This window comes from Desmodus rotundus, chromosome 11, assembly GCF_022682495.2.
Source record: "Desmodus rotundus isolate HL8 chromosome 11, HLdesRot8A.1, whole genome shotgun sequence".
Classification (NCBI taxonomy): Eukaryota; Metazoa; Chordata; class Mammalia; order Chiroptera; family Phyllostomidae; genus Desmodus; species Desmodus rotundus.
In genome coordinates this window covers 27,402,463-27,415,839 of record NC_071397.1, presented here as the reverse complement: position 1 = coordinate 27,415,839, position 13,377 = coordinate 27,402,463, and positions in this window count along the sequence as shown.

Genomic DNA, 13,377 nt, shown 5'->3' with positions numbered 1-13,377 from the left:
TGGAAGTGTAAAAGTATGGAGACAAAATAAAAGGATCAATGATTCCCAAAGGTTACTAAGGAGGAAGGGATGAAAAGTTGGAGCACAGAAGATTTTTAGGGAGATAAAACTCCTCTGTCCTATAATGGTGGATGCAGATCATCACACATTTGTCCAAATGCATGGAATTTGCTACAGCAAGAGTGAATCCTCCAATAAACTATGGACTTTAGGTGACAATGGTGTCTCAGTGTAGGTTCCTCAAATGTAACGAACGAACACTGCTCTGATGGGTGATGTTGATAATGGGGGTGTCTCTGCATGCCTGGGGGCAGCAGGCACATAAAAAGTCTCTGTCCCTCCTGTGAGCTTTACAACTTCTCCAAAAATAATGTCAAAGTAAAATTTTCTTATATAACACAAAAGTCTTTTTTTAATTTAATACAGTACATAATTGAGAATAAAGATAACTAAAAAAAATTCTTTCACATATGCTTTCTCTGCTTAACACATATACATATTCATAAATTCAAAGATATATAGAGAAAATATTCCTCTATGTAATTCCCTTCTGTTTTAATAAAATAACTCAGTGATTGGCTAGATTTTTTTTGTTGTTGTTTTGCTAAAGTTACTGTATTGACTGGTTTTTGGAAATGTATTTTATTTGTTTCATATGATCTTAATAGTAGGTTATTGTTTATTCTAATCAGAACATTAGAAAGGTTGAATCTTTATATTCATAAATCTTGTCACTTTAGTATTGTCTTCCCAGAAATAGTGGTTATGTCAGGAATGATACTTTTCTTTAGTAGCATGAATTCTTACATAGTATATAATATTGAAAAAGAGAAATACTATTGATTTAAGTATTCTAGTTTTAAGATTAAATTGATGAAAACTCAAACCCTGTATTTTAAAATGTTTATTCAAAATATATCCATTAGATTCCTATCCTGGATATACATGTCTAAATTATTCTCAACTATTCATTTACCTTGATTTTTTTAACCAACTTTGCACTTCCCCACTTCTTCAGTGTCAACAGTTATTATATTTTGCTCCAGTGTTCCTGTGTGGGAAGGCAACTGTCTGGTAAGATATCCTTGAAAGCAGATGTACTTGGAATGATTTGAATAAAAAGACTGTCTTTTTAAAATAAAATGCTTAATCTACCATGTGGGCAAATAAATCAAATATGATGTAAGGAGAAACAAAAAAAAAGGAAGAAAAAGGAAGTATATTTTCATAAGAGAAACAGAATAAATTATTTTATGCCTACCTTCTGAGTAAAATCAATAATAGCGCACTTAGTCTGACCATAGATACGTGAGTTAAAATTAATACAACTTAAATAGAAAATTACATGTTCAAAGTTATTGAAGGCAGAGTATTTAATACTTTAAATTGACACTGCCCTAAAAACTTTGATAAATAGCAGCTGCTTGTTTCCTATGAAATTCAATTTAGATAAATCTGTCTAGCTAATGTTAGGTTACTTTTCTAGTATTTGAACTTTGGCTAAAACATATGTAGGCAAAAAGAAAATATAGGACCTGAGGACAAAAGGGAGACAGCTTAGTGAGTTTAGATATCTAAAGCAATAACTAAAGGACAGGTTACAAAGAATAAAGGTTGGAAAATGCTTGTAGAACAAAGTAGAAAAAGAGCGTCTTGTTTCATAAGTTGCACAAATGTCTAATCACTGTTGCACACCTGAAACTGGCATAATGTATGTCAACTGCAATTGAAAAAATTTTGAAGTAGTTTTAAAAAAGAAAATCTCATTGGACAAAGTTACATATGCAGAAAGACTCATTTTTACTTGTACACATGATATATAGCTCTACCATCCATCATTCCATGAAACAGAAACATGGCCCCGTATCCGTTTGCCCACTCCAAACACAGCCTGCTTTCTTAGAACGAAGAAATTGCCAATCTCCTTTCTTCCCTCAAAATTAATGTTCCAATTCAGTGATAGACAAACTATGTGGTCCACAAGCTAATTCCAGTGTGCCATTGGATTTTACATTTTTAAATGTTTGGAAAAAATAAAAAGAATACTTATAATCCATTATATGAAAAACTATGGAATTCAAATAATACTGTACATAAATAAAGTTTTATTGGAATACAGCCATGTTAATTTGTTTAGGGTAACTTTCTATGGGTATAAATTTGCATTATAATAACACAATTTAATATTTGCAAATTTAGGATTCACAAAGCATATTATAATTTCTTCTTTTGCAGAAAAAGTTTGACAATACCTGTTCTAATTGAGTAAAGCCATACCTTAAACTCTTATGACTAGATTCACACTCGATAAGGTCACTCATCATTTCCTTCTTAGTTAAGATTAATTTTCATTTGTGTGTGTGTTTGTATGTATATATATATATATATATATACCTATATATTCAAATATATATGTAGCCTGTACAGAAAGAATTCAGCCATGTAATATGAAAAATAGAGACATTTATTGAAGAAGATAACAGAGACATTGTGCATAGGTCAATCATGCCTCAGTCCCCTTCACAGTTCTCCCAACATCTCTTCCTTTATTTAAAACACTCTGCATAATCCTTTGTTGGAATTGCTATTAGCTGCCCTGTCATATTTTCCTGAATTTCATCAATGGTCTGAAATCTCTTCTATTTAACATGATTTTAGTTTTGGGAAAAGCCAGAAGTTTTGGGGCTCCACATCTGGGCCTTAGTGGGTCCGAGACACCTGGGTGATTTAATGTTTCACAAAAAATTCTGCATGAGACGTGATGCATGCATGGGGTCATTGTCATGATGGAGCTACCAATCATCAGTTGCCCATAGCTGAGGACATTTTTGTCCTCTTGCATCTCTCAATTGACAAAAAATAATGAGGTAGTGTATCTATTAATTGTTTGGCTTGGAGGGGTGTACCCATGATAGACAACACCTTCTCAATCAAAAAACACAGTTAACATGGCATTGATCTTGCTGCAACTTTGCCACGCCTTTTTCAGGCATGGAGAACCAGGTGACTTCCACTGAGACAACTGGGCCTTTGTCTCCAGATCATAGTTGTAGATCGATGAGTCATCTCCAGTTATGACCTTCTTGAGGGAATCTGGTTCATTGGTAGCAGTTTGAATCAAGTCAGTGGCAACTGCAGCACAATGTTCCTTCTGCTCTGGTGGCAGAAGCCACTGAATGAATTTTGCCATGACACACTTCATGCCAAGATCCTGTGTCAAAATCTTGGACATGGTAGTTTTAGAAATTCCCAGATCAGCTTCTAGTTCTCACACTGTCAGTCGCCGATCTTTGTTGATTGCAGCCTGTACACGTTCAACATTCTCAGGAGCTCTGCTTGTTGTAGTCCTTCCAAAATGTGGATCACTTTAAACAGGTTCTCAACCATCTTGGAAGTGTTTGTGCCCCACTTTTATTTGCCCTGCATTCATTGCATTGTCCCCAAAAGCCTTCTGAATCATCCAAATAGTTTCCATGAAGGAACGTTCAAGCTTAATGCAAAATCTGATGCAGATTTGTTGTTCTACTCATTCAGTCATTTTAAATGCCATGGCCACACTGTGCACATGCTCACTCACCCTCGAGTATTACCCCCACCTACTAGTACAGTGAAGCCATCATTGTTCACACATGTGCATTCCAGTCCACTCCTTGGTTGCCAGGTTACATTGATGTCACACAAACCATTCTCCTTACATTAACAATGACTGTAGTTTTTCAAGACAGACTTGCTGGGGTAATATTCATGCCTTATGTGTATTCTTGTTAACTTTTTCTTTAATATTTCTATAGCCCTTGACAATTGTCAGACCCTGAAACAGTTTAAGCAGACATGTGATAGCAAATTTAATTATAATGGCGACATAGTAAGGATGAATTATTTCTATTTACAATTTTATTATTGGTTTTTGGAGGTAGTGTTCTTACAAAATGAAGTGGAATAAATGATTAATAAAATGTAAAATTTATCTTAATTCACTTTGTTTTTGGTCATAGGTATATTTAAAAATATTTTTCCAAAAGCAAGTTGCTTCTCATGTTTTGCTACTTTCAAATATTTATTTACTATGATTGTAATCAAAGTAATTTAAAAGTATATGTAAGAAAAGAAAATTATTAATTTATGAGTCCAAAGACTTCTGTGTTTCCGTCCATTTTCAGGTTAAAGTGATGAGATATGAAGAAAAATACCTTTCCTAGGTTCTGAGCACTGCAGGGCTTGAGTGAGGACATTATTTCAAAATTAAAAGTTTTTGGTCATTTTCATCCTCCTAAAAGGGAGCATAAGAAGAAAAGATCATTGTTTTTCCCTTTAAGTGTTGGAAATGAAATTAGAACAACGGCAAGTGCATGTGATGGGAGAGACGAAGGGAAGACTGTTATTTGGACAAGGTTCCCCTTTTCAGTTTTCTAAAAATAAAAGGAAAGAATTCACCTTGTACTAGAACAAGTAACAGAAGCCAGAACACTATGGATCCGTCTCACTGAAACCGGGGTTGTGGTGAAAGAATTTGGACCTGCGACTTAGTTGCCTATGAAAGTATTTTCACCACAGCTTCCTAAACCTTGTCTTTACAATTAATGGACTAAAAGAGGATGTTGTACAAGTTGATATGATTCTAAAAATACCACCAGAAAGAGCAATAGTACAAAGATTATGCTGAATTAAATTACTTTTTTTTCCCTTCCAGAGAATACCCAGTTTGAGGTGCATATTCTAAAGGGAAAAAACAGAAGTATGTGGCAAATGTGAGCTAGATAAAAGTAGGGAAATGGCCTGGTGAAATTACTGACTGAACTTTCTCTTTTCATTAATCTGTCCTTAAAGACAACTGGTTTTGAAAGAAATTGAAGGCAATCCTGGGAAGGGAAAAAGGTCAATGACAGGGTCTTCTGGAAGGCTCCAGCACTTTCCTGTCATTTAAGGACTGATAAATAATCTGGTGATTGGTACAACTGTGGGCATGGTTCTTGAATGAGAGTTAGAATGATTAGAGCTGAAAACTTGTCATGGATGTGAGGAAAAGATGCTATGCTGTGGCATGTAGGTAGCATTGCAATGATAAAAGGTAGCTTAGCAGTAGAGACTTGTCTAAGCAATGTATATAAAAATTTGGGAAGCCCTACACTAAGACTGTTTAAGGATTGAAAGTTCCATAGAGTAGTGATTCTATGTGGACTGGTTTTACTTTCCCCCCCCCCCCCGCCTTTAATAGTTTTATTTTATTTTAATTTTTATAATTTTTTTCCAAAAAATTTTTATGTTGTTCAAGTAAAATTGTCTCCATTTCCCCTCTACTCCCCCCAACCCAACCCACCCCCACCTCCCACCCTTGATCCTACCCCCCTTTAGCTTTGTCCATGTGTCCTTTATACATGTTCCTTGAGGACCCTTCTCTTTTTTCCCTGTTATCTTCTCCCCTCTCCCCTCTGGTTACTGTCAGTTTGTTCTTTATTTCAATGTCTCTGGTTATATTTTGCTTGCTTGTTTGTTTTGTTGATCAGGTTCCACTTATAGGTGAGATCATATGGTATTTGTCTTTTACCATCTGGCTTATTTCACTTAGCATAATGCTCTCCAGTTCCATCCATGCTGTCAGGAAGTGTAGGAGCTCCTTCTTTCTTTCTGCTGTGTAGTATTCCATTGTTTAAATGTACCACAGTTTTTTGATCCACTGATTTACTGATGTGCACTTAGGTTGCTTCCAACCTTACTTGGCTATTGTGAATTGTGCTGCTATGAACATTGATATGCATACTGAGACTCATGATCATGTGTCACTACCACTAAGATGCTGCTGACTTCCTGCTTCGATTTGCAAGCCTATTAGGCAACATTGGAAAATCACCCTCCAACACACATGCACACCCACACGAAACTCTGCTTACTTTCAGAGTTTAAGACAAACAAAAATAACTCTAAGTATGTTAAGATTACATTTTGGCCTTGGATTTTACATCCCAATGACAAGGAGATTCTAGAGACCTGGTTCCATGAAAGTTATATTTACTTTTTTTTTTTTTTTTGACATACCTGATGTATCAAGTTTGGTTCAAATTCTTTACATACTATTGTAATTTCCATTTAATCCTCATAATAATCTCTAAGATAGAAAATACTGTAATTCTAAATTTTTCAGATAAAAAATGAAGTTTTGAAAAAGGAGATAATATTTCCAAGGTCACGGTGGATGCAAGGGGTTGCTTGGAGATTTCGATGCACACCTCTTATTCACTTTGACAAAGCCTTTCACAACTATAGCATTTTACTGTAGAAAATGGGACTTAGAATTGCAAAATTATATGATTAAAGAGGACTTCGGAAAGGACACATTCAAACTTACTTTTTTAAATGATAAATTTGAATTTGTTGAGATACAAAGTGACCTGTTCAAAAATCAATGGAAGATGCAGAACGAGAACCCAAATCTCCCTAATAATGTATGCTCATCTGATTGTATGCTACTTATATTTGCTTTTATAACAAAATATTTCTTTCATCCATTGAACATTTTTTTTACTTAGGTCATTTTTAAGACTCAGTGTCTACAAAACAAGTCATGTTATGAGGTGTTTATTTAATGACTACATCTTAAAAAAAAAGTTCCATAAATTTTCAGTGAATCTGTCTGTCCTGCTGTTGTCACTGACATAGCAAAATCTCAAAGTCTGTGGAGACGGTTAAGGAGTTATCATTATAAACCATATTGAAAGATATCCAAGCACTTGAAATTAAATTGATTCCTATCCCCTCAAGTTACCAATCTTGAAACAAAATCGGAAACTTGGCAGGATGAGCTTAAACAAATGGAAAGACTCAAACACTACGATCTGAACTACAGACTTCTAAAGCTCTCTCCGGAGTTCTAATTAAGGGTAATGCTGTTTTCTTCATGAAAGGGAGACACACTTTAAAGCTTTATGGAAAAAAAAAAAAAAGCAAAAGAGCAATAGATCTTAAATCCATGTGAGAACTCAGAGAGAAATACTACATATTAATCCTACTGCTATAATTGAAGCTATTTTGAAGATTTAATTCTCACTCCTCCCTTTTTGCCGAAGGCTAATACTTTTGCATGCCAGTGATAAGGTTCAATATCCACAGGAGCTCAGAGACGCCTTCCTTGGGGCTTTAGGCAGCAATGCTGTAGATAAAGATAGAATTGCCTCTATTATATGAGGAGGAATTTTGGGAGCAGTATAAAGCGCTTTCTTCTTTTAATTATCCCCTTGCTTTTTATTCAAAGGCCTTTGAGCCTTTTCCCAAAGAGGCACTATTTTACTTTCTATAACTTTCCAATCTCATTCACTATGATTCATTTGCTATACCACACCACTGAATAAAAAAAAATAATAAATAAAACATTTTCTCAAAGATAATAAAGTAGACCAGATCTCATGTATAGTATAAATTGGTCTAAAGCGATGTTGCTGGTATCATAGAATGTTAGAAAATATAGTGTCGGTATTTTTTAATTGATCTGTAATATTTAAGATGGAGAGTACCACATTTAAATTATCTAAATGTCCATTTTTTAAAATCAGAAGATATGTTAATATTGGGGCTGTATTTCTGCATAAAAGCAGTAACTCCTACATCCGAATGGTCTGTAATGTCTTCAGTTCACCACATAATCTAATTCTTCATAGTAATCCTAACATCTTCCATTCATTTTTCTACGTGATTATGAACTTCAGCATTTATGCCTGTAATATTCATGGCTTTTATTATATGTAAGCGAAACTGGAAGTCCAGAAGGTACACAAATATTTTTACTACTAACCAAGTGAACTTAACATCTGCTCTTTGATAGTAAGCAGTAGCATGTCATGAAGTCAGAGTGTGGGCATAGCCTATTTCCATTTTCTGTATCTCATCCAAAATTCATCTTTCTCTATTCATCACTGTATATTCAATAACAATAAAATAAAGATACATAAAGAAAAGGCAGATTTTTTTGAAAATATTTTTTTTATTTTGAAAAATTACCTTAAGAAAAAAAATCCAAATTAAGTTATCCTCAGAGAACACATGAAGTAATGAATATATCTAGAAAACTATGTGTTTAATAGTGTGATGTTATATTCATTAGTGTCCATGTCATGGTGAAATTGGTCATTTTATTGAAAAACCAAAAATGCTATTTGCATAATATTTCTGATAAATGTTACACCTACAGAAAAATTGTCCATTGAGTGAAAGACAAGCCTTAAGTAGAGATTAAAACTGTACTTTACTTGGAATGTGAGTTTAATGTATAAGGAATATACTTATATATAACTTTTTCTAGAAAAAGTGGTTTTAGAAAATGCTAATAAACTGCACAAATATTCTGCAAATTACTAGGAGGTAAATGTTTCTAATATGGTATAATTGCAAGTATAAATTAATTAGAAATTTTTAAGAAGTACATTTTTTGCATAATCCATTCATTTATATCACAAATGTATTGCATGATTATTACATGCCATATATTTTTCTTTGTTTTTAAGAATTTCACAGTTTAGTGGGGAGAGATAGACGTTAAACAATTAATCACACAGTTATATGGGGAACCGTTCCAAGCCTGGGAAATGTGGCCCAGCCTCCACTCAGAAAAGCCAGTGGGGAGCGAGGTTGGTGGGCAGGACCCATGCCCACAGATAGGTTTTCCACTGGGGAATCAGGCCCTCATTGTACCTGGCCACTTTAAGACTTGCGTTTTGCTAAAATTCCCTCATTCAGAATTGAGGCAACAAATGTTTACTGCATATCTTTAAAGTAACTTCCTAAAATCTAGGCTTAACCTTCCAAGGAGGAGTGTAACAAGCTTAACCATTTTCCCCTTTACATTTGCAAATATCCTTCCTCTTTTATGTAATTAGCAACACCCTCTCCTTTGTTTTCTGTAACCACCTAAAGCAAACCTGGGCATAGCAAATGAGGATCATCCTCAATGTAAATACCCAGAAAAGCAATAAAAGCCTGTTAAGGTAAGGGTGGTGGTGCTCTCCTCTTGAGAGAGCGGCTGCGCCATCCCTTTTCCTCCACAGGACTCCGTAGTCCCTGTGTATTTGTCTATTGCCACCACAACACCAGATCCTGCGGGCCTGGATCCACTTCACAATTATATAAATTTAACTGAAAGATTAGTGGTTACCAGGGTTTGCGGTAAGGGGGACAGTGGGGAATAATTGTTAGTGGGTACTGGGTTTCTTTTGGGGGGATGATGAGATATTATAAAATTATATAGCAGTGATGATTGCATAACCCTGTGAATGTACTAAAAACTATCAAACTGCACATTTTGAAATGGTAAAATTTATATCTCAGTAAAAGCTCTTAATAGAAAACAAAATCATGACTATTTATGGCTTAAAACCCCCATGAGATTTATTAAGCTTAGAAAAACATTTAAAGTTATTTCTGCAGCTTTTGAAGACCCAGAATTTAAAGGACTGTTTCTAACTTATTTGCCACCATTCTAAGTGTCACAGGCCAATTTGCTGTTCTTTAACTGCCAAACTTATTTGTCTTTTAGTGACGTAACCGTTTCCGTTCTGCTGTCCAGAAAACCACTGCCCTGGGTAGTTTCCCAGTTCATTCTCTCTTTCATTTCATTGAAACTCTATTTCAATTGGAAAATTGTAGAAGCAACTTTACTGAATATAGTACCTGACATAGCCCAGTTTCTCTACTTTCCTCACCTATCCATTTATCTATATTAGATATACAGCCCTTATTTTATAACTCTTAATCCTTCTTTGTATGTCATATATAATTACTTTCACTATAATCAAAACTAGAACATCTTATTAACGTGTTTCCTGTCTTCCCACATAGAATGAGTAAATCCTCTGTCTTATTTACACACGGCTCTGGTATTTTTGAATGGGTAAACCCAAAGAAGAAAGATTGAATACATTGATCATGCTGAGTATGTTAGACATGATAATTAAACCTTAAATCTTAATTTTCTCATCTGCAAGATGAGCATATTGTTCCATGTTCGAAGATGCAGAATACCTGGCATATGCTCTGCTTACCTATCCTAATTGATAAGGGTCAACGTATCAATTGATATGAGGTGCCAACTGTTTCCTCATAGAAATTTCAGGGGTTCTGAATTTTTTCATACCATCGGGGACAGAATCACACAAAAACATTAAGTTACCTTACCTTGAAAATATCTATACTTAAATTCCAAAAAAAAAAAAAAAAAGGAAGGGAAAGAAAAATAGAGAGAAAATAAGACGCAAAGCATTCAAGTTTTAAGTATAATGCACTTTGAGCTCTTGAAAGTGGGTATTGTTAGTGACTTCTTCAATTGCCTCACTTAATGTCACAAAAGCCCCTTGAGTAATTGGATTACTAGTCCCATAGTACTTACTAAAGAAAAGAATTATCCTGGCCTGCTGATTTATCCTTAGAGATAATCTGCAGAAAGAAGACTTGAGTGCTGGACCAATTTCATGCTGTCATCGTCTAAAGGAGTGTTGCCCAAAGGAGAGCATAAAAGCTAAGGGTTTGAAAAGTCTGTAAGTTTTCTTGCTTTTTATTAAAATAATAACAATGGTGCTACACTGCATTTCTCCCTCAAAAAAAACAAAACTAAACTGAACTAAATTTTGAACAAAACATTCCTAAATGGGCAAACATGGGAAGCTGTGCTTTAAAGGGAGTCTGAACTGTGCAACATTTTATTCAGGTGAGAATCATATAGTGAGTTCTAATGTTTTTATGGCTATGCTTGCTCTAAGGACTATCGTGAAGAACAAAACAGATATTATTTGTCCATGGAGATTAAAATGTTACAGGGGGATGTTGCCATTAAAAAACTAGCTAAATATTAAAACATGAATATAGAGTTGATTCTTGAACAACATGGGTTTGAATTGTGTGGGTTCACTTATATGTGAATTTTTTTCAATAAATGCTGTTAAGTTATTTTCTTTCTAATAATTTTCTTAATAATATTTTATTTTTTCTAGCTTACTCCATCATAAGAATACAGCATGTAATACATACAACATACCAAATATGTGTCATGTAATGTTTATGTTACATTAAGACTGCCAGTCAAAAGTAGGTTGTTAGTAGTTAAGATCTTGGGGAGTCAAAATTTATGCACATATTTTTGGCTACCCTAGGAGTTGGCACCCTTAATACTTGCATTGTTCTAGGGTCAACTATATATTAAAAAATGCTATATGTTAGACAGAAACAACTACAGCAAAGAGAGAGAAGCAGACGTTTTCTGTTGTTATTTAGAAATTTTTATTTAAATTATAATTAAGGTATATTTCTTTGAAGGAGAAAAATTAGGGTGAAGGTCTACAGATTTTGTTGGAGGAAACCAGGAAACATGAGGGAGTTATGAGTTCGAGACCATAACCAAGAGGAGCAGCGTGCTCACATTCCTAAGAGAAGAGTTAATTGAGCCTATTCAAAGTATAATGTAACTTAGAAACAGTTCTGAAGTGGGCACATGCTTCCAAAACTTTCCTTTTTTTTTCTTTCCTTTCCTTTCCTTCCCTCCTTCCTTCCTTCCTTCCTTCCTTCCTTCCTTCCTTCCTTCCTTCCTTCCTTATTTATTTGTTTTTGCATTATTGAGTTTGTTACAAAACACAGCCAATGGTGTTCTAGAACAGCTATGGGGTTAAATTGCCCACTGCCAAGAAGGGTGACTCCCAAAGCAAGAGTTTGGTGCAAAAGGAGAGGGGCTGTTTATTTAAGGGTTATAAAAATTTAGAATAATGGCAGATTTTTGCTGTTAAGTCCTGCTCCCTTTAAACCACGGGAAAATGAATAACCCTGCCTCCCTCTGCCAAGCCAAGCCAGACCCCTTTCTGAATATGCACCATTCTTCAGAAATACAGAAGTCTGCAGCTCAGCATCCCTTGTCACAGTTCAGCTCTAAGCAGCCCTCACGTGTCTGTGTGCTTGGCCAGGCAAGTCCCCTGCAGCTCCACCAACTCTGCAGCCGTTTTCTGCATGGGAGGGGCACTGAGGACATTTTCCAATGGGCCTTCAGACCTCCAGACCTCCTGAACAACTGACATGCCAACCTCTAAGCAGACCTTCCAACTTCGTGGCAGACCTCATGTTACTCTGCCCGCTCCAATTTTAAACAGTCGGCTCAGAACTTCTTGTGCAGCCCTTCAGCTCTTCTTGTGGTGCATTAGTGGCCGCCATTTTTGTCAGCTCCCCAGAGTCTTGGACCCTCTTTTGGCTGCTATCTTTAGTCAGGGCAAGAATTCCCAGCCCCAGCCACACACAAGAATCCAGCTTGGGCTTCTACCCCAGCAGCACATGTAGGCACTGTACAACCTTCCTGCCTGGCTATGTCATCAGTCACTCTGCCAAGTCACTTGAAGGTGCCTGTTCTCACAGTCAATTCACAATTTGCCCCAGGCAGCTTCTGCAGCTCCTGCCTTCAGGAAGGCGCAGGCCTTGTTAGGCAATGTGCAGCAAACTGTGCTCTCTGCTCCCCTTTCCCCACCCCCGCCTTTTGCAGGATTATAGGGGTGTGAGGTTAGCATACTTTCAGGGACCCATGCTCTTTAACCCATTACAAATTCATTTTTAAATCACTTAAGGATTTGTTGTAGCTGTTTTTAATCATTTTATGTAGGAGACTGCCACAATCAGTATTGTATTTTATTTTTTAATAATTTATTTTTATTTTATTTTTCCCTGACCATTTATCCCCTTTATATACTCTTGCACCTCTACCCAATCCCCTCCCCTGCGCTCCAGCCATTGTTGGGAACCGCCCTTCAGGATTTCAGAAGCTGTAACCCCCCATGGCTAAGGCTGAGTGAGAGACCTTTGGACCTTAAGCCACTAAGGAGACAAAGCTTATCTCCTTGGAGGGAGTACCGCCTCTGCCCACCTTACTTCACCCTATCTGGTCCCCAGTACATGATCCTTTAGCCAATGATGGGTAAGATTCCTCAAGGGAGGGATGACGTAAGACAGGTATGGTCACTAAAAGGCCCTCAGGGAAGGACTTGGGGGCCATAGAAAAAGGGGGTGATGGATCCTCACCCCTTGACTTTGACATAGTCTGAGTCCTCATTCTGTCTGCAAGAAGTCTCCTAATCTCTTGGCTGCCTTACTTCCCCTGCCTGCTTTAAGCCTGAAACAATGCGGGAGGTGAGGTGGGTGCAGCCCTGTGCTGGAAAGGGCGGATTCCCCAGAATGATCAGGTCTGGGAAAGAATGCATAAAATCCTGTGAAACCTACTTTGCTAATACCCTCAATTTAAATGATAAGGATGCAAGCACTAAATGAGTTTATTCCCCAAAGTCTTATAGCTCTTTAGCTATCTGACCCTGACTCTAAATAAGATTCATAGTTCTTTGAATGTTATCTATTGTTTGATCATTACTGCCT